This window comes from Delphinapterus leucas, chromosome 13 (genome assembly GCF_059928025.1).
Source record: "Delphinapterus leucas isolate spDelLeu-1000000601 "Yukka" chromosome 13, BTC_Dleu_Yukka2, whole genome shotgun sequence".
In the NCBI taxonomy this organism is placed as follows: Eukaryota; Metazoa; Chordata; class Mammalia; order Artiodactyla; family Monodontidae; genus Delphinapterus; species Delphinapterus leucas.
The window spans coordinates 80,376,472-80,395,669 of NC_143141.1; positions in this window are offsets into that span (position 1 = coordinate 80,376,472).

Sequence of the window (19,198 nt, forward strand, 5' to 3'; positions counted from 1 at the left end):
ATTCGGCCTTGTGGAAGCTGGGTTCTAGTCCCAGCACGCTGAATAATCAGTTCTGTGGCTTTAGGAATGTCATTAACCTCTTGTGACTCACTTTCCTTCCGTATAAAAACCAACAAAACAATCGCGATCAAAACCTCCCCTAGAGATTATGATTCATTATAACCGGGGGCAAGACCTAGAAATCTGTATTTCTCCTAAGAACCTGAGGTTTATAATCAAACAAGTTTGAAAAGCACTAAATTAAATGGCTTCTAAGTCCAGGTCTAAAGTTCTACAACTCTGGAGCCAAGGTTTCCTGTCCTCCAGAGACTTTTCTTTCAATGTAACTATTTTATTACATAATGGCAACCTTACTTTACCATATGGCTAATGTATATTTCTCTCAAACACTGTGCTCAAGCTTGTGTTTAAATGTTCTGTTTAATCCTCGTAGTAGCCTTACACTGTCAGCGTATTAGACGTGGTTATTAATCCTACTGGCTACAACAAACTCCTCAGTCTCAGTGGCTTAACCCTTTATTTCACACTCGTGTAAAATCTTCCTCCATTTTGTAACTATGTCACCTGGAACAGGTGTCCCTCATGGGAAGACAAAGATATGAGACACTGTATCTTACCTATCATGACAGGAGATGACTCATGTCACTTCTGTACAGAGCCTATTGGTTAAAATAAGTCACATGGTGCTGATCTAATTAGAAGACAGAAATATAAAGGAGCACACACAGGTCTAATAAATAAAACACTCTCTGCCATAGTAGGGAATCTAAGTGTTACAACTTTAAGAGACTGAGGCTCATGAAGGCCAAGCAACAGGGGGGGTGCATTTGAAGAACGTCACTGGTGAAGAACGTCACCTGGTATTTCATTCAGAAAAAGGAGGCATGCATTATTCACAGCAGCCAAGATGTGGCAACAACCTAAATGTCCCTCAATGAAGAAAATGTGGTATATACATGCAATGGATGTTACTCAGCCTTAAAAAAAATAAAAGGAAATCTTGCCATATGTGACTGCGTGGAGGAACCTAGAGGGCATCATGCTACATGAAATAAGCCACTCACAGTAGAACAAATAGTGCGTGATTCCACTTAAATGAGGAATCTAAGATAGACTCATAGAAGAGAGTAGAATGGTAGTTGCCAGGGGCTGGGGGAAGGGGGATATCAGGAGGTGTTATTCAATGGGTATAAAGTTTTTCTATTTAAATGCCCCCCCCAAAAAAAAACCATAAAATTAATTTTACTGATGTAAAGGATGTCAAGCACAAATTTACAAATAAAATACTCTTCTATACAAAAAAAGCATGACTGCCAAGAATAAAACTTACGCTTTTGCTTAGAGAGAAGAGGATTTTCTTCCAAATATATACCTAGAGAAATGATTTTTTTTTTTTTTTTTTCTGTGCGCGGACCTCTCACTGCTGTGGCCTCTCCCATTGTGGAGCACAGGCTCCGGACGCGCAGGCTCAGCGGCCATGGCTCACGGGCCCAGCTGCTCCGCGGCATGTGGGATCTTCCCGGACCGGGACACGAACCCGTGTCCCCTGCGTTGGCAGGCGGACTCCCAACCACTGCGCCACCAGGGAAGCCCAGAGAAATGATTCTTTTTGAAGCTGCCCTTGCTGCTCTGTCCTTACATGCTGAAGCTGAAGAAAACCCCCTTCCCTCGAGCCGATGAGTGTATCCACGAAGGGAACATGGGGTCCAGGACTTTCCTGTGATCCACTTTGAACTTGACTTGCCCACTGCAGTAAAATAGGAATCTCAGGATGTCAGAGAATCATCCTTTTCACCTTAGTCTTTTTTCTTTTCTTAACATCTTAATTGGAGTATAATTGCTTTACAATGGTGTGTCAGTTTCTGCTTTATAACAAAGTGAATCAGCTATACATTTACATATATCCCCATATCCCCTCCCTCTTGCGTCTCCCTCCCACCCTCCCTATCCCACCCCTGTAGGTGGTCACAAAGCACCGAGTTGATCTCCCTGTGCTATGCGGCTGCCTCCCACTAGCTATCTATTTTACGTTTGGTAGTGTATGTATGTCCATGCCACTCTCTAAGCACAGGTTATTTCTTCACAACTGAACCTGTGAAATACCAGCTTTGTCCATTCAAAGCGCACCTGTTGTATATAGATACTTTTTCTTTCTTTCTACTTTTTGGCTCTGAGAAACCTCTCAATAATTCAACAAATAATTTTAAGGTTGTGGAGAGATTCCAAGATCTGTGAAAACAGAATATCAGGAAAATAGGCCCTGTACTGGAGGGGCTTCCAGTCCCTAGCAAAACAAAACCAAAACAACAACAACAAGAACCAGATAAGTCTCAGTTAAGACATGAGGTTAAGTGCTATGATCGACATACGTGCAGGTTAATGAAAGCTTAGAGAAGGGAACAGTTACTTCGGCTGGGCTGGAGGAGTCACAGGAAGGGCATCAGCGAGAGGAAATGACGACTTCACTAGGTCTACAAGGATGAGGCATTGTTTGTCAGATACAGGAGGGAGTGGCTGCAGGGGTACAATCTGGGTGAGGGGAGAGTTTGAGCAGGAACACTGAGGAGGTAGAGTCTTAGCATTTGGGAGAATGTGGTGGGCAGAGAATGGATGGAAATCTGGGTTTGAGGAGGTAGAGTCTTAGCATTTGGGAGAATGTGGTGGGCAGAGAATGGATGGAAATCTGGGCTTGGGCCAAATGTTCAAGAACCTAAATGTCCTTATGAAGGAGTTTGGACTTTGTGCGTTAAGGAGACATCTAAGGTTTTTAATCAGAGGTCAAATATGTGTTGTGGAAATTTTATTTTGATGCCCAAGAGAGATCGAATTCCATACTTGCACAATGTCTTTGTGTAGCACAGATAGATAGTAAATTGCTGACCAATATCTATTTTTCTCTGCTTCTACAGAATAATAGAAATGTTAACTGGGTGTGTGATGCTCAGAATGAAGATGACATTTCTCGAGTTTCCTTACAGTTGGTATGGCCATGTGACTAAGTTCTGGCCAGTGGGGCATAGATGAAGACCCAAGGGAAGCTCCTAGATATTTTTCTTGAAAGACAGTGGGCACGCATGGTAGCTTCTCGTGTCTTCTTGCTGCTGCTTCAAATGTTGATGTGATGACAAGCTTCTTGGGCTTTTTTAAAAAGGTCATTTGAATTTAAAAGGCCAATTGGATTTTCTTCCATTTGAATTGCTTCCCCACTTTTGTAAAAAAATCGGTTGGGCACACTTATGGAGGTCCATTTCAGGAGTCTCTATTTTGTCCCACTGATATATGCATCTAACTCTGCAAATACCACGCTGTATTAATTACTGTATCTGCATAGTAAGCTTTAATGTCAGGTAGAGTGATTCCTCCTACATTATTCTTCCTTTTCAGGATTCACAACTCATTTTAAGAAATACTTTTTACATTATAACATAGAATACACATACATGAACACACCCACATATATGAAATCCGTTTCATGAAAGTACATATTAATTATTTGTAATGCACCCTGATTTTCCCTAACCTGTTCTCTTTTATCCTTTCATTAAAATGTGCTGGTCATGACCCACTAAATTGATTTCACAACCCACCAATGGATCTCTCAACTTGCAGGTTAAAAACATAACGGCAATAGAAGGGAATGGGAAATGGATATTTACCACTAATCCACAGTATCCCCCGCAGAGGAAAAGTACAGGGGGAGTGAAACCTGTTTCATTGGACGTAGAATGGCCAATGGCGTTGCCCACTTCGAGTTCGCTTTCTTCTCTAGTTGGGAGAAGGGCTTGTAAAGAACATGCAGCCCACTTTGGGGGACGGTCTCACTAGGACAAAATCACCAGTCTCTAAACATGGGATTAGTTTTCTTCGAAAACAGAAAAACCTCTCAGCAAGAAATTTAAAAGCTCTGTAAAATGGTATCTGTTATCGTGCTAATCAGTGGGCCAGTTCTTTTACATATGTTATCTTCTTTTATACTCACACTGCTCTAAGATATATAATTTCCATTATGCATATGAGAAAACATACATACATTATACATAACCTCAGAGAGGTTAAGGGATTTGTTCACACGTGCACATCCGGTAGGCAAGCACAGCCAGACGTAAGCCTGTGTTGGTCTCACCCCAGAGCCCCAAATCTCCTGTCTGCAGTTGAACTGAGGCCCCCTGTTGTGATCAGAAGCTTACAAAGGAGGCAGATGAGCTCTTTTCGATGGTTCATATGAATGTTCTTGAGATGATAATATACCTACTTGGACCATGAAGCTGAGGGCCACGCCCTCAACTGTACAGGGGCAGGGATTGCGAGGAAGACTTCATGGAACTGAGCCAGCATCCCAGCCCCGGACGGCTACAGCCGGTCTTCTACATGAACAAGGAAAAACTTTTATCAGGTTTAAGCCACTGTTATTTCAGGTTTATGTTACTCACAGTTGAATCTAATCCTAACTGATACAACCACTATCCCACAAGAACAGTGGCAGAAAAATATATATCACGTATCCATCACATAAATCCACTTTTATAAGGGAATGAAGTCAGATTACTACCCCCAATAAAAAGGTGTTTCACAACATGACCCAGGAATTTAGAAGTACGGTTTATTCCCTGTTTCTCCCTGTCTCATGGCCTCACAGAAACAGCTCCCTCTGGCCTCAGTGGACATGTGTGAGAGCATGCTTTTCATGGTGTCAGGATATGAAAGTCCAGGGAATGAAGAGCCTCAAATGACAGTGCCTGGATTATCAAGCTTTAGCCAGCAGTGCACTTTCTCCAGCTCTGCAGTCAAAAGCGAAATGAAGAGCTCTCACGTTTGCTCCTTTGCTGAGTAAGTTTTCCAAGGGAAGGAAGAAAAAAAGACAATGGCAGATGAGTAGAATGGAAGAAAAATGAAATCTAAACAAACTAAACTCTTCACTGAAAAGTTCAATTAAAAAAGGAGGAGAGAAATGTAAGATACTAATTTGAACCATAGCCCCATGTCTAATGCTTTTAGCCAAGGAAAGGAGAGAAAAGCAAAAGAAATCTGAGTCAGAGGGAAGATGTCATGGTGAGTTTCAATGGGATGAATTCCTTATTAATTCTAAAGAACACGATACAACATGGATTTAATTATACAAGTCAACCCACCCACATTCCTCTGTTGCTTTTCACACACATGGGCTTCTGAGGATGATGAAAGGTGGGTGGGGAGAAAGGAGAAAGGAGGAAACACGGGGAAGCGAAGGCCATAGAGGAGGCGGCCCTCCTCCAGGGCCCAGCCGCTCCCAGCCTCCCCTTTCTAAACGTGAAAGCCACGGAGCCCCACTGAAGCCACAGCAATAGCGCCCAATCTCATCCGTTCCAGGTGGTCCATTCACCTGGCCTGCAAGCACACGTCCATTTTGTTCTATTTACTGTGGAGCGGAGATTCTTAAAATTTTAAGGGATGGAGAGAAGGGCTATCACGAGGGCCATAGATAGGAGCTTAAAAACGCTCTCAGCTGCTTTTAATTTCCTGTGGGATGCACGACACAATTGCACTAAGATTTTCACCAAGAGAACAAACAAATTTCTAAAACTCTGAAGAGTTTGAATGTATTCAAAAATTTTTTAATTTATAATTTTAATAATATTGTATTATATATTGAAGAAGTAAAGCATCATGGTTTGAGATACACAGTGAAATGATTGCTGCAGTCAAGCTAATTAACATATCTATCTCCTCTCACTTTTATCTTTTTTTTTTTTGTGGGTAAGAGCACCTAAAATCTATCTAAGCAAATTCCCTGTGTATAATACCGTGTTACTAACTGTAGTCATCATGCTGTACATTAGATATGAAGATTTATTCATTCTATATTATTGTAATTTTATTGAAACAGCATCCAGTGTTCCCTAAGGTCTCTGGGACTTTTCACCTGTGATACCATCCATGATACCCCCATCTCCGTAGAGGTGAAAACATCAAAAATTCCCCAGAACCAAGACCCCATTGTTTCCTCCTGCTTTTTCTTCTCACTTTCAGATAACACCCCAGAGAATTCTAGCCATTAGAAAGTCCCATTAATTGTTCTGTGACTTTAGCTAACGGTCTGTATACATTTTTAGACTGGTAGACTGAGGCTATCTCATTTGGAAGGGAATCCAGTGGTAGAATGTTGGGCTTATAAAGTCCCAGGGCATCAGCATCAGAGTTCAGCTGAAGGTAAAAAACAAAAACGGCAAATAAAAACCCCACCTCTAGCTTCTCTACACATAAGAGATGTCCTGAAGAGAAGTGCATGCTTAGGGAACCCTTGGAAGTCTTCAGGTAGGTCTCCAGGCATGAATCCCAGAGCGACACCACTGAAGTGGGCCATCAGTCATTGCCACCTCTCTCACCATCTAGAAAACAGAGAATTGGCAAAATACACTGGAGTATGGCCCTAGGAACACCTAGTCTTAATCATAATTCAAGAATCCAGAAACTATCTTCAGAACTGCTACGTTTAGAGGGACACCATGTCTGCTCCCTGTGCACTGACAAAAATGACTGATGCTCATGCAGTGCCTCTTGATACTGCAAAGCTAGTGATTGGGTACCGGAATACCTGCCCTAACCAGGGGTGGGGGGAGGGCCTAAGCAGATGCCTTCATAACCATATTCACCATATTCTGTTCAATACCTTCTTAACATCCTCGGAGTGCATCTACAATCTATATCACATTTGGAGCCCTAGTCTCAAGGGACTATGCCTTCCACTCTCCAGTCTCTACTGTTTAGGAAAGCATATGAGAAAGATAGCTTTCAGACATTTCTCAGTCATGATCCATGGACCCATTTTTTTAAAAAAATGAAACATTTTGAAATCATTGTAGATCCACATTCAGCTGTAAGCAATAAAACAGAGACCCTATGCACTCTTTACTCAGTTTCCCCATATGGCAATGTCTTGCAAAACCATAGTAGAACATCGCAACTAGGTTTTATAGATGTTAGTACAATCCTCTGGTCTTATTCAGATTTCTCAGGTTGATGTGTGTGTGTGTGTGTATGTATGTTAGGTTCTCTGCAATTTTATCACATGCACGATCTGCTTCTGTCACCATGGTCAAGATGTAAAATACAAGATAGCTTGTTGTGCTCGAAAGCCAGGAATGACTATGAAGGAAGGCTATGTGCTGACTTGGATGGTTCTTAAGATGGTTTTGAAGATGATTTCTCCCGCAATTCTGGAAGAGAATTTCCTTTGGTAATTTCTTGTGATAATTGTATGGGCCTCCACGAGCCAGGTACGCAGACTGGGAACCTGGGGCACACAGTGCACACTCCCGTGCCCTAGGCTGGTACAGGGCGTGCACCCAGATCGCAGAGTGCTGGCACAGAGCGCCCACTTAAAATGCTAGCTGTGATTATTATTCCTGCCACAGCAAAACCTCCCTTCCCCGATCCCTCCTTCCTCTTGAATTCAAACTTTTTATCTTCCTTCCAGAGCAAGCTCAAAACTGCATTATCTAAGAATCTTTCTTCTACTTGTCCCGTCCAAATGCTGTCTCATTTCGTCCTCGACAATCGTTAGCCTCTACAAAATGCCCTTCTCAATTACATATTCCTTATGTCCGCTGTCTTGCTTAAAACCTATTGATTAATTTCCTACTGCTTATAAGAAAAAGACTACCTCATTATTACACATCCAAGGCTTTCGAGGCTCTTCAGTGTGTCTTCAGTGATGCTTTGTAGGCTCATCCCATTAACTTCTCTGCAAACATCCTGTGTTCTTTCATTATAAGGACCACTTGCCACATCCTAGAACAGACTGCGGTGTCCATCATGCGGACCCCTAAGCCTGAAAATAGCCGCACACCTCTTTGGCCAATCAGAATCTCACCTGAAGCCTTCTCAAATGTCTTCTATCCTGTGAGGTCTTTCCTGAACCATGATCGGCCTTTCTCATCCCAGTACCTCTTGAGAACCTGTAATAACCTGTTCTATGATACGTGTCACCAGCCAATTGTAGTATAGTTTGGTGAGTATTTGATGCCCCGACCAAATAGTGAGCAGAAGGACAGAGCCTGAGGATGACTTGTGTTTCTACGTCTAGCACCTCCCACAAGCACTGACGGTCATAGTATCAGGGAAGAGGGAATATTCTGGAAGAAGTGGAGGTGTCTGAGGATTAAAGGTTGGAAATCGAGGTCACTTGAAACATAAAAGAGATGAAGTCTGCTTTAGGGTCTTTGAAAAGAGATTTCAGTAATAGTTGAAAGCAATTATAATTCCCCATAAGCCTCAGACTGCATTCTATAACTTGGTGTCCAGTGTGTTACTTCTCCTCATATATGCAAATTTGATTGAGAAAAAATTAATTTTAAAACAATAATTTGGTGACATGTGAGTATTGACTCTCAGGTAAAGATAGCTATTCTAAAATAAACTGAATATAATATTGAGTTGCATTTCCAGGCAAATGATAAAAAAAAATATCCTTATGTTGGTGAATTGTCAAAATTTTGTCAGAGCTGTCTTCATTTTTAGATATTTCATCATATTTTATCTTACTTTTTTCATTTTCTAAGTTGCAATATATCATTTTGTTCCTGGAACAACTATTAAAGGCCTAATCCCAATTGGCAATCCAAATAACGTGTGGTTAAGGGCTTGTAAGGGCATCTGAACAGGGTGCTATATGAAAATAAAGAGAGAAATGAATACATGTCATTCTTAGTTTCATTTTGTATCTTATCTTAAGTATGTCCAGTGTGTAAGGTTTGTTACATGTTCCATCAAGTACCTGAGTGCTTACTATGTGCTTGGCATTGTACTAGGCTTATTGGGAGTAATAAAAGAAATATAAAAAGTGAGAAAAAAATCTTGGGTAAATAATATACTGGCTTTGAACAGGAAGAGAATAAGTTCCAGAGGCCAAATTTTTGGAAGAAATATGCTTGAGATGAAACAAAGCAATTTCACTTGCCTGCCTTTCAAGTAGCTTCCTGGTAACTCGTTTCAAGTTCTTCTCTTATAGGATGACAATACCCCAAAGTCCAGATTAGCTTTTGAAAAGTCTTGTGAACAGCTATAATTACTGGGGAAACTGTTCCCATAATTGGGGGACCTTTGGATGGTGGCAAAAGAAACAGGAATAATGGTAGTCCTGATGACAAGGATAGTTTCAGGGACAGCGAGAGCAGTGAGAAGCAGGGGTGAGGCCCCACGGGGAAACTGACGGCAGTAATAGGCACCATTGATTGAGCACCTACTCTGAACCTGGCAGGTTGCCAGTTGCTTTATCTGCAGGAGAATTATTAGCCTTCCCAGCTGTGATCCAAAGTAGGTCCCAAAATGTAAACACTGAGGCTCAGAGTGATGGGGTAGCTTCCTCACAGTTATACTGCTGTAGGTAGTAGCAGAATCCGGATTTGCCTCCGAAGCCCATGGTCTTCCTGCCACATCCTGATGCCTCTCGAAAGTGGGCATACTTGGAAGGACAGGTGTTCCAGGAACTTTCAGAGCATGGAGGCACGGAAGGAAAGACTGTTCTTGTTACTCATGTCAGAGTCATCTTGAGGCTGGCATGGTCTGGGGATACTGGTGGGTATGCAGTGAGTGTTGGTTGAATTAAATTGAAAAGAGTTTATACTAGTGGCACGGTCTAAGCCTAATACCCTCACCCTCTAGGAACCTTCTCTGTCCCCTCTAACATTTATTGCCAACATCCTCCAGCTGGTGGGTGAAGTGCTCAGAGTCACCTCTGAAGAAGAAAGGTATCCATGAAATGTGTCCCTGATATTTTGGGGGGTTGGAGGGAGGCTAACAGGGCCTATCAGAGGTGTAAAATCAGCCTTATCAAGAAGAGGAGAGCGCGTGCAGTTACTGACGTGCTTTAGACAAGCCTGGCTCAGCAGGCTGGGAATCTGAGGTTAAAACCACCACCATCACTCCCACCGATAACAAACACACGGCTACTACTGCCACTTTTTCCTCCTCTTCTCTGGGAACGCTCACATGTCACCAAGAAAACCACTTACATCTTCCCTATATTTATACCACCCCCAGCAAACAGCTCTTCAACCACTCTGTTGACCTGGTCCCCTCCACCAAGACCCTCTCTGCGGGGTTTCCTGCCGCCCACCTCTCAGTCCCTCCATGGGTATCCATGCCCGCTGGGCTTTCTCTGTCTCCCGTGGAATTGGGGACTGTCCTTAACTGAAGACATCAGAGTCCACAGTCTAACCCTTAGGTGTCCCCCAGGAGCCATTCTCTAAAAGCAGCTTGGATTTTAGGCTTACAATTCCCATGTTGTTCCAGAGTCGACATTTTAAAAAAATTTACAAGCCTTTTCAAATAACAAATGTTTGTGACCACAATATAGGGTAAGATAAGCTTTTAGAGTCTTTGTCGTGAGTTGGTGCTAGGTCACGGGAGCCGATGGTCTGAGCATCCAGGGATGGTGTCTCCTCTCTAGCCGTCGTGCCAGTCTATCCATGGGGGACATTCTGAAAAGAAGGCAAAGCAGCTGTAAATCCTCAGACATTTCAATATTTTAAACACTAACAAAGTGAGAGGCTACAAGTTTCCTTGTGAACATGCCTTGTTATCGGGCTGGATATTTCTAGGATTTTGGACAAAAGAGGTCTGAATTCCAGAAGCTCCGGTGGGTTGTGAGTCATTGGAAGCAAATTTGACCCTTTTTTTCTTGATTCTAAGCGTTACTGGGTACATGGTGCATGAGGAGAGTCCCCATCACACCGATGTGTCTTCTCCCTGTCTTTATCACCCCCATCCCCGCAGTCTCTGCAATTCTCATCCCTTTCCCGCTACAGTAATTTGCTGTTTAATGCATCCTCTGAGCTTTTAGTTTTAACAATTTCATTTTTACTTCTAACAATGGGCTGTCCTTCAAAATGGTTTCCTAACATTCACTGTCTACTATACGAAGTGGGTCCTCTAGCTGGCTTCAGTCTTAGGCAGTTTAAAGAGATGACCGGTTGTAGTGTTTGGCTTTCCCTAATCCAGCCTTAGTGAGTTAGCGTGTGATCCTACTCACTGTGGTCTGCAGGATTTCATGGACTTCAGTCCTAGAAATGATGGTGCTTTGGTTTTCCAAGGAGAAGATACCTTCTGTGGTAGTGTATCCTCCCAGATATTTATGGGAGGGAGGCAAGAAATGAGAAATAAACGGGGAGGAGGGGTTCTCACCTTCTGCTGGCAACACCTACTTGCCCCTCTCCTTGCCTTGCTTGCCATACAAAAGCCTGACTTTTCTTGTACCAGCCCCACTTTGCCCCTTCATGTATTTACAGTGAACACACTTTCTCAACCTAACTCTCCTGTTTTATATCATTTCACTCAGTCATCACTTCCACTCTTCAACTGAAAGACTTTCTGTTTACTTTTACCAAATCACATGATGTGAGATAAATGTTCAAATCCCTCTTTATGGGCATTTAAAGATTGCAACACTACTTTTACAAGGCAGCTATCTGATTCCAAAATGGATAAGCTACAAAGCTACAGTTGGCCTCCATCATGGCTGCAAAGGGACAGAGGGCTAAAGTTAGTTTTGCTCATAAAAAGGTAATCAATGACACACAGATATGAAAACAAACAGAACCAGAGTGTACCCTGCAGAATGCTAGTGGCGTCCATTGGACTGGTGTCGCTGTAATGGAACAGTGACCTTCGGAGACCAAGTATAGATTCCCAAGTGCTAAGAGTTACTGGCCAATTACATTGCATAATCAAGCCTGTCTACAGTAAGTAACAACAGGGGAAACAAGTGCTACCATTTATCGGACATGTAGTAGATGTTTAGTATGACTCTAGTGCTATACATGAGTTATTAATCTAATTCTCACAGCAGCCATTAGGACCTGTTCCATTTTTCAGATGAGGATGCTGTAGCACAGAGAGGTTGTACCACTTGCCCCAGATCACACAACCAGAACGTGGCAAAGCTGGGATTAAAACCCCAGCCCTCTGGCTGCAGAGCCCCCGCTCTCAGCTGCTGTGCTCTGCCGCTTCTCCCAGGATAGGTGTTCATGCTGCTGCCCACAAATGCCCTCGGCAAGCCAGCGCTCACTGTTATTCGAGGGAGCTATTTCTGTTTCCTCCTAGACCTCAGGACACTTTTCCTCACGTGGAGCTAAATCTGTCTGTCCCTCACTCCTTACTTTAATCTTCTTTCCACCTCCAGAGCCATCCAGAACATGATTTTGTATCCTTTTTTCCTCCTAATAGCCTCCAGAGAATTGAAGCCATCAATTGATCCTATCCACTGCACCTGAATATTATGTTCATGGTGAGCAGAAGCAATCCTATCCTAATAGAAAAACTGTAGCACTGGATAATTAAATAACTCCCCACCTCTCCAGGCTCTAGTAGAAAGCATAAGTAAGTCTAAAGTTGGGTATAAAGAGCATTAGGAACAATCTCAAGGGAATAGTAAGATATGCCGACAAATATTTATATTTATGTAGCTATCCATGTCATTTATAGTATCAACAAATTAGAAATAACCTAAGAGTCTAAGATAAGGGAATTAATGAAGTATAAATTAACCAGGTGACATAACATGCATTCATTAAAGGTAATGTTTTCAAATAATAAGGCTAGGAAATTCTCATAATAATGATCTTTTTTTTTTTCAAGGTTTTGTTAAATTTGCTAGATTTTTCCCAAGGATTGTATGTTCGTTAGTGTTGAAAATGGGATTTTTCTTCTAACTGGTTATGTTTGTGTTTATGAAGACTTTTCATTTCTGTATTTTAGTCTTTTTATTCTGCTACTTTACTGACATTTTTTATAGTTTTAGTTTTTTTTTTTTTAACATTTTTATCAGAGTATAATTGCTTTACAATGGTGTGTTAGTTTCTGCTTTATAACAAAGTGAATCAGTTATACATATACATATATCCCCATATCTCTTCCCTCTTGCATCTCCCTCCCTATCCCACCCTTCTAGGTGGTCACAAAGCACCGAGCTGATCTCCCTGTGCTATGCGGCTGCTTCCCACTAGCTATCGATTTTACACTTCGTAGTGTGTATATGTCCATATATGCACTACCACTCTCTCACTTTGTCCCAGCTTACCCTTCGCCCTCCCCATGTCCTTAAGTCCATTCTGTAGTAGGTCTGCATCTTTATTCCTATCTTGCCCCTAGGTTCTTCATGACCATTTTTTTTTAGATTCCATATATATGTGTTAGCATACGGTATTTGTTTTTCTCTTTCTGACTTACTTCACTCTGTATGACAGACCCTAGGTCCACCCACCTCACTACAAATAACTCAGTTTCGTTTCTTTTTATGGCTGAGTAATATTCCATTGTATATATGTGCCACATCTTCTTTATCCATTGATCTGTCAATGGACACTTAGGTTGCTTCCATGTCCTGGCTATTGTAAATAGAGCTGCAATGAACATTGTGGTACATGACTCTTTTTGAGTTATGGTTTTCTCAGGGTATATTCCCAGTAGTGGGATTGCTGGGTCTATGCTAGTTCTATTTTTAGTTTTTTAAGGAACCTCCATACTGTTCTCCATAGTGGCTGTATCAAGTTACATTCCCACCAAAAGTGTATGAGGGTTCCCTTTTCTCCACACCCTCTCCAGCATTTATTGTTTCTAGATATTTTGAAGATGGCCATTCTGACCAGTGTGAGATGATATCGCATTGTAGTTTTGATTTGCATTTCTCTAATGATTAATGATGTTGAGCATTCTTGCATGTGTTTGTTGGCAATCTGTATATCTTCTTTGGAGAAATGTCTATTTAGGTCTCCTGCCCATTTTTGGATTGGGTTGTTTGTTTTTTTTGTTATTGAGCTACGTGAGCTGCTTGTAAATTTTGGAGATTAATCCTTTGTCAGTTGTTTCATTTGCAAATATTTTCTCCCATTCTGAGGGCTGTCTTTTCGTCTTGTTTATGGTTTCCTTTGCTGTGCAAAAGCTTTTAAGTTTCATTAGGTCCCATTTGTTTATTTTTGTTTTTATTTCCATTTCTCTAGGAGGTGGTTCAAAAAGGCTCTTGCTGTGATTTATGTCATAGAGTGTTCTGCCTATGTTTCCTCTAAGAGTTTGATAGTGTCTGGCCTTACATTTAGGTCTTTAATCCATTTTGAGCTTATTTTTGTGTATGGTGTTAGGGAGTGTTCTAATTTCATTCTTTTACATGTAGCTGTCCAGTTTTCCCAGCACCACTTATTGAAGAGGCTGTCTTTTCTCCATTGTATATAATTGCCTCCTTTATCAAAGATAAGGTGACCATATGTGCGTGGGTTTACCTCTGGGCTTTCTGTCCTGTTCCATTGATCTCTGTTTCTGTGCCAGTACCATACTACCTTGATTACTGTAGCTTTGTAGTATAGTCTGAAGTCCGGGAGCATGATCCCTCCAGCTTCGTTTTTCTTTCTCAATATTGCTTTGGCTATTCGGAGTCTTTTGTGTTTCCATACAAATTGTGAATTTTTTTGTTCTAGTTCTGTGAAAAATGCCAGTGGTAGTTTGATAGAGGTTGCCTTGAATCTGTAGATTGCTTTGGGTAGTATACTCATTTTCACAATGTTGATTCTTCCAATCCACAAATATTGTATATCTCTCCATCTGTTTGTATCATCTTTAATTTCTTTCACAGTGTCTTATAATTTTCTGCATACAGGTCTTTTTTCTCCTTAGGTAGGTTTATTCCTAGGTATTTTATTCTTTTTGTTGCAATGGTAAATGGGAGTGTTTTCTTAATTTCTCTTTCAGATTTTTCATCATTAGTGTATAGGAATGCAAGGGATTTCTGTGCATTAATTTAATAATGCTAATTTTTAAAAAGTCTCAATTTTGAAAAAAATATGTGAGAAGAAAACAAACCCTCATAATTATGTATACGCAGAAAAAGAGCAGGAAGAAATGTGCCATTCTACTAATAATGGATTATCTTTCATCTCTTCTTCTAAATACCTATATATTTTCCAAATTTTCTAAAATGGGAGTTCATTACTGTTGAAATCAGAGGGAATAGATTGTCATTCTGTGTGTGTGTGTATTTTTTTTTTTTTTTTTTAAGATCAAATGTGTCCAAGAATCACCTCCAGCTAGAGTTGGATTTGAAGACTTGGGAGAAGGGCAATGGCCTTAAAATGGGGTATTTCTACCATCCATTTTGATCCCAATGCTTTGGCGCCCAAATTGCGTTCCAGAACTCAGCACCCAGGGAGTGAGAGCAGCAGGGCCTTCCCCGCACTCTGTCTTCTAGTGGACAGTGTCAGGGCTCCACCCATATAGGACTGTCAGGTAAAATACAGGACACCCAGTTAAATTCGAAGCTTAGATAAACAACAGATATGGCATGGGATATACTTACATTAAAAAATTATTCCTTGTTCATCTGAAAATCTGAGTCAGCTGGGCGTCTTGTATTTTAGCTGCTAAATCTGGCAACCCTGCATTCAAATCCCTTCAGATTTCGTCTTTACGGTTTTTGTAAATGTAAAAATGTCCCCCTTCTCCTTTACCAGTCCCCCTAGGAGCCCTTCCTTATTAAATCACTCACCCAGGGGTTCTGCTCAGGATGTATTTCTGGGGAAGCTGAATTGCAGAGAAGCCCTCTCACCCTTTTTTGCCCCCATATCTCTTTTTCTGTCTCTCCATCTGTGTCCTTTGTTAGTTATCTCCCTGTCTGTCTCTCCGCATCTATTTCTCAAAAGTTGCTCTCCTTTACTTTTTTTATGGATTATCTAAAAAATAAATATCTTCAGGATTTTTTCCAATGCCTAAAAGCATTACTAGTACCAATAGTAATCACATCACAGAACTTTCCCACTGGAGGCCCACTAAGAGGCAGCCTGAGCCCAGTCAGCCTCTTGGTAGCAAGGCATGCCCACATCTCTGGGAGGAAGGTGAAGAAGATAGCTTTGATGCTCAGACTTATATGGGAAGCTCTAGTCTCCCCAATAATCCTCCCTTAAGAGCTAACCCACGGGGAGTGGACGGGGCCCAGCCATAGACCAATATCTGAACTGTTGACTTCCCCTAACTCTCCTTTACTCTCCCAACTGGTGGGCTTCCAGATTGTCTGAGGTTAAGTGTGGAGGAGATCCCAATAGCTGTAAACACATTTGGTTTCTAAATCTTTCTGTCTTAATCATAACATCAAGAGTGTTAAATTTAACTGTTCAGAATTAGCTCCTCTAGTCTCTGATTCTAGTCTGACAAATAGTCCCTGTGGCAAATAGCTTTAACTGGGCAAGTGGATGGTGCAGGAGGGGATAGGAAGAAAAAATATGTTGGTGAATATCTTGCATTAGGATAAGTCAGCAGGTATGGCAGAGGCAACATAAAAGGAATTCAACGGAAAATCAGCCCAAACTACATTAAATCTAATTCAAGCCCTTTTTTTTTTTCTTAGCGTAACTTCTGAAAATTGCTGTAGGTCAGAGGGCAGAGTACTGTAGAAAGATGTATTTTCCTAACCTGGAGCTGATCATTATCCAGGTTGGGAATAAATCTGAAGCCTTCAATAGCAAGAAAGGACAACAGCAGCTCAAGCAGGCAGGCAGTATGTGCTAATAATGAATTAGGGCAACACAGAGAGGAGCAGCCATCAGGAGGCAGAGGGAAGAGATGGGAAATATGCTGCCACCAGTTTCCAGGTTTGCAGTAGGGATGGACAGAGCAGGAGTGACAACTCCTTCTGCACACGATGCCCTGGGGAGCTGTGAGTCACTGAAGAGGAGATGCAAGTCTATTTTAAAATGTTGTCTCCATGTCACTCATGTTTCCATTGAACTGTTTGCTGTAAATGGAAAGGTCATTCTAGTTAATTTGCTTTCAGTCCCCCCCCCCAAAAAAAATTTAAATGATAAAGAGATGGTTCCATTGGCTGAGGAGTTATGAACAATTTCACGTCTAAGCATTTTGCATTAAGCTTAGAGAGACTGAAATAGTGCAGAGGCATGAGATACAATCATTCATTTACTCAGTTTACTAACTAATTCATGTGGCAAATAATTTTTGAGCCTCTACATTGTTTGAGGCCTGTGCTAAGCAACAGAATGCAGAGAGATGAATAAAAATCAGTATTTGACATCAGGATGTCACCGTGAGGTAGAGGAAATGCATGGTGACTAGCCATATGATACGGGTTGGTGCCATGGCTGAGATGTATCGTGGGAGAAGACCAGCTTTACCTGGGGAGGTTGGGGGTGGCTTCACAAAGGAGATGCTTCTTCAGGAATCAAGAGATCATCAAATGTATCCTTTGAAAGGAAGAGCATCCCAGAAAATGAAAACAGAGTTTGATAAGGACCAGAGCCAGAGAAAGCACAGCATGTTTAAGAAACAACCAGACTTAAGTGTAAGAGGACTTGGGCGGAGAAAATAAGAATGAGTCTGGAAGCAGGCAGGGGCCAGGTCACAAGCCTCCTTAGCTCGTGATGTAAAATTTGGACATTTTTTGTTTTTGGCCGCACCATGCGGCACGTGGGATCTTAGTGTCTCGACTAGGGATCGAACCCTGGCCCTCTGCAGTGGAAGCCAGAGTCTTAACCACTGGACTGCCAGGGAAGTCCCGGGACATTATTCTTTGAAGATGCAAGTCACTGACTGGTTTTAGCAGGGAAAGAGGGACCAAACTCATCACATTTTAGAAAGATCACTCCTGTATTATTGTCTTAAGTATGAGGAGGCCAGGGTGCAAGCTGGAAGCCTGGTACATACTCTAAGGAAACTAATATGGGGTCAGAGCTAAACCAGTAGGAATGGGGCTGGGGGGAAGGGAAGCTTCAAGAGGTTGTGTGGGTGCAGAAGGGAGAAATTAGACTATGTACAAATGAAAGCAGGGAGAAGATGATGTCCAAGGTTTGGGGTTGGATGCAGAACAATAAGCGTACAGGATAGAGAGGAGGTTTCCAGGGGATTAGAGAAGAGAAATTCAGCTTTAGATATGGCAAATTTGAGATGCCTGTGGGACATCCAAATGGAGACGTCTTTGTGCTGTTTGATGTGAAGCTCAGTGGAGAGGTCTGGGCTGATTTATTATTTGGGAATCGTTTCTCTGGTGTGAATCAACACTGTCCTGAACAGTAATATTTAAGGGGTGGGAAAGTAGAAGACTAGCCAGTGAAAGAGACTGAAAAGAATCAGCCAGAGGTATAGGAGAAGAACCTGGAGCCTGACTGCCAGGAGACAGGGAAGACAGAGTATCAAGAAGAAGAAGGGAATGGTTAACTTTGCCAAATTCCTTAGCAAAGAAATCACACTGGGCAGTTGGAGTCAAGTCTGACTGCAAGATGGCCGCCAGCCACAGGGTGTCAGATCGTGTTCCAACCCATGGGAGAGCTTCCCAACAATCAATACACATAGTGCCCTGCACACAGTAGGCTGTTCATAAACATTAAAGTCAGGGATGTTTAACAACAGAATTATTTGTCTGATGGGAGTTCGTCGGGCAGAGGTGGGCCGCCTACCAGACAGGGATGTTATAAAGGGGAATCTGCAGTGGATGGGAGATCTGTGCAAAGAGGGACCGTCTGACATTTGGATGGCAAGTACTTGGGGTGAGCAGTTTTAGCTTTTGTTTTCCTTTAAATTTTAAAATGAAATTGGGCAAATGGATAGTGAGACCCCAGGCCACCTCTTACTCACCATGCTGTTTGAGGTAATTCCTGTAACCCTGTGTCACATTTCTTCATCTAAAACTAATCTATCCCATCTACTTCACAGAGAACAAATGTTGCGCTTGTTAAGCGTTTGGGAACATTCAGAGAAAGAGCTGGGTAATGGAACAGCTCAGGCCTGGGAGACCTCAGCCTGGCTTTGCTACCATTTTACTAGGTCAGCTTAAGCAAGCTAGTTTGTTACAAAATGCAGGCGACAGACAAGAGGAGGTCTAAGGTCACAGCCACCTTCAATTTCTTCCAGGCTGTGATGCTCAGCTCTTCAGCACAGTCACCGCTGTCCTCTGCCTGCTGCAGGGTGCATGCAGCGTGGAAAGAGCTTTTAAAATACACGGTGGCTCAGTTAGTCCTCAGTGTAGTGCAGCGGTGGGGCTGGGGGAGGGATTCCATTATTGCCTGTAGTTTTCAGAGGACACCGAGCTTCCAAAAGGCCGACTGTGACAGGTCTGAGGTCACAGAGCTGACAGGGCAAGCTCTCTTGTCTCCAAACTCCGTGCTCTTTCTACCCGCCCATAGCATCGTGCGCTTAACGCTGGGCAAGGTCATTATTAGGCAGAAACCCTCGA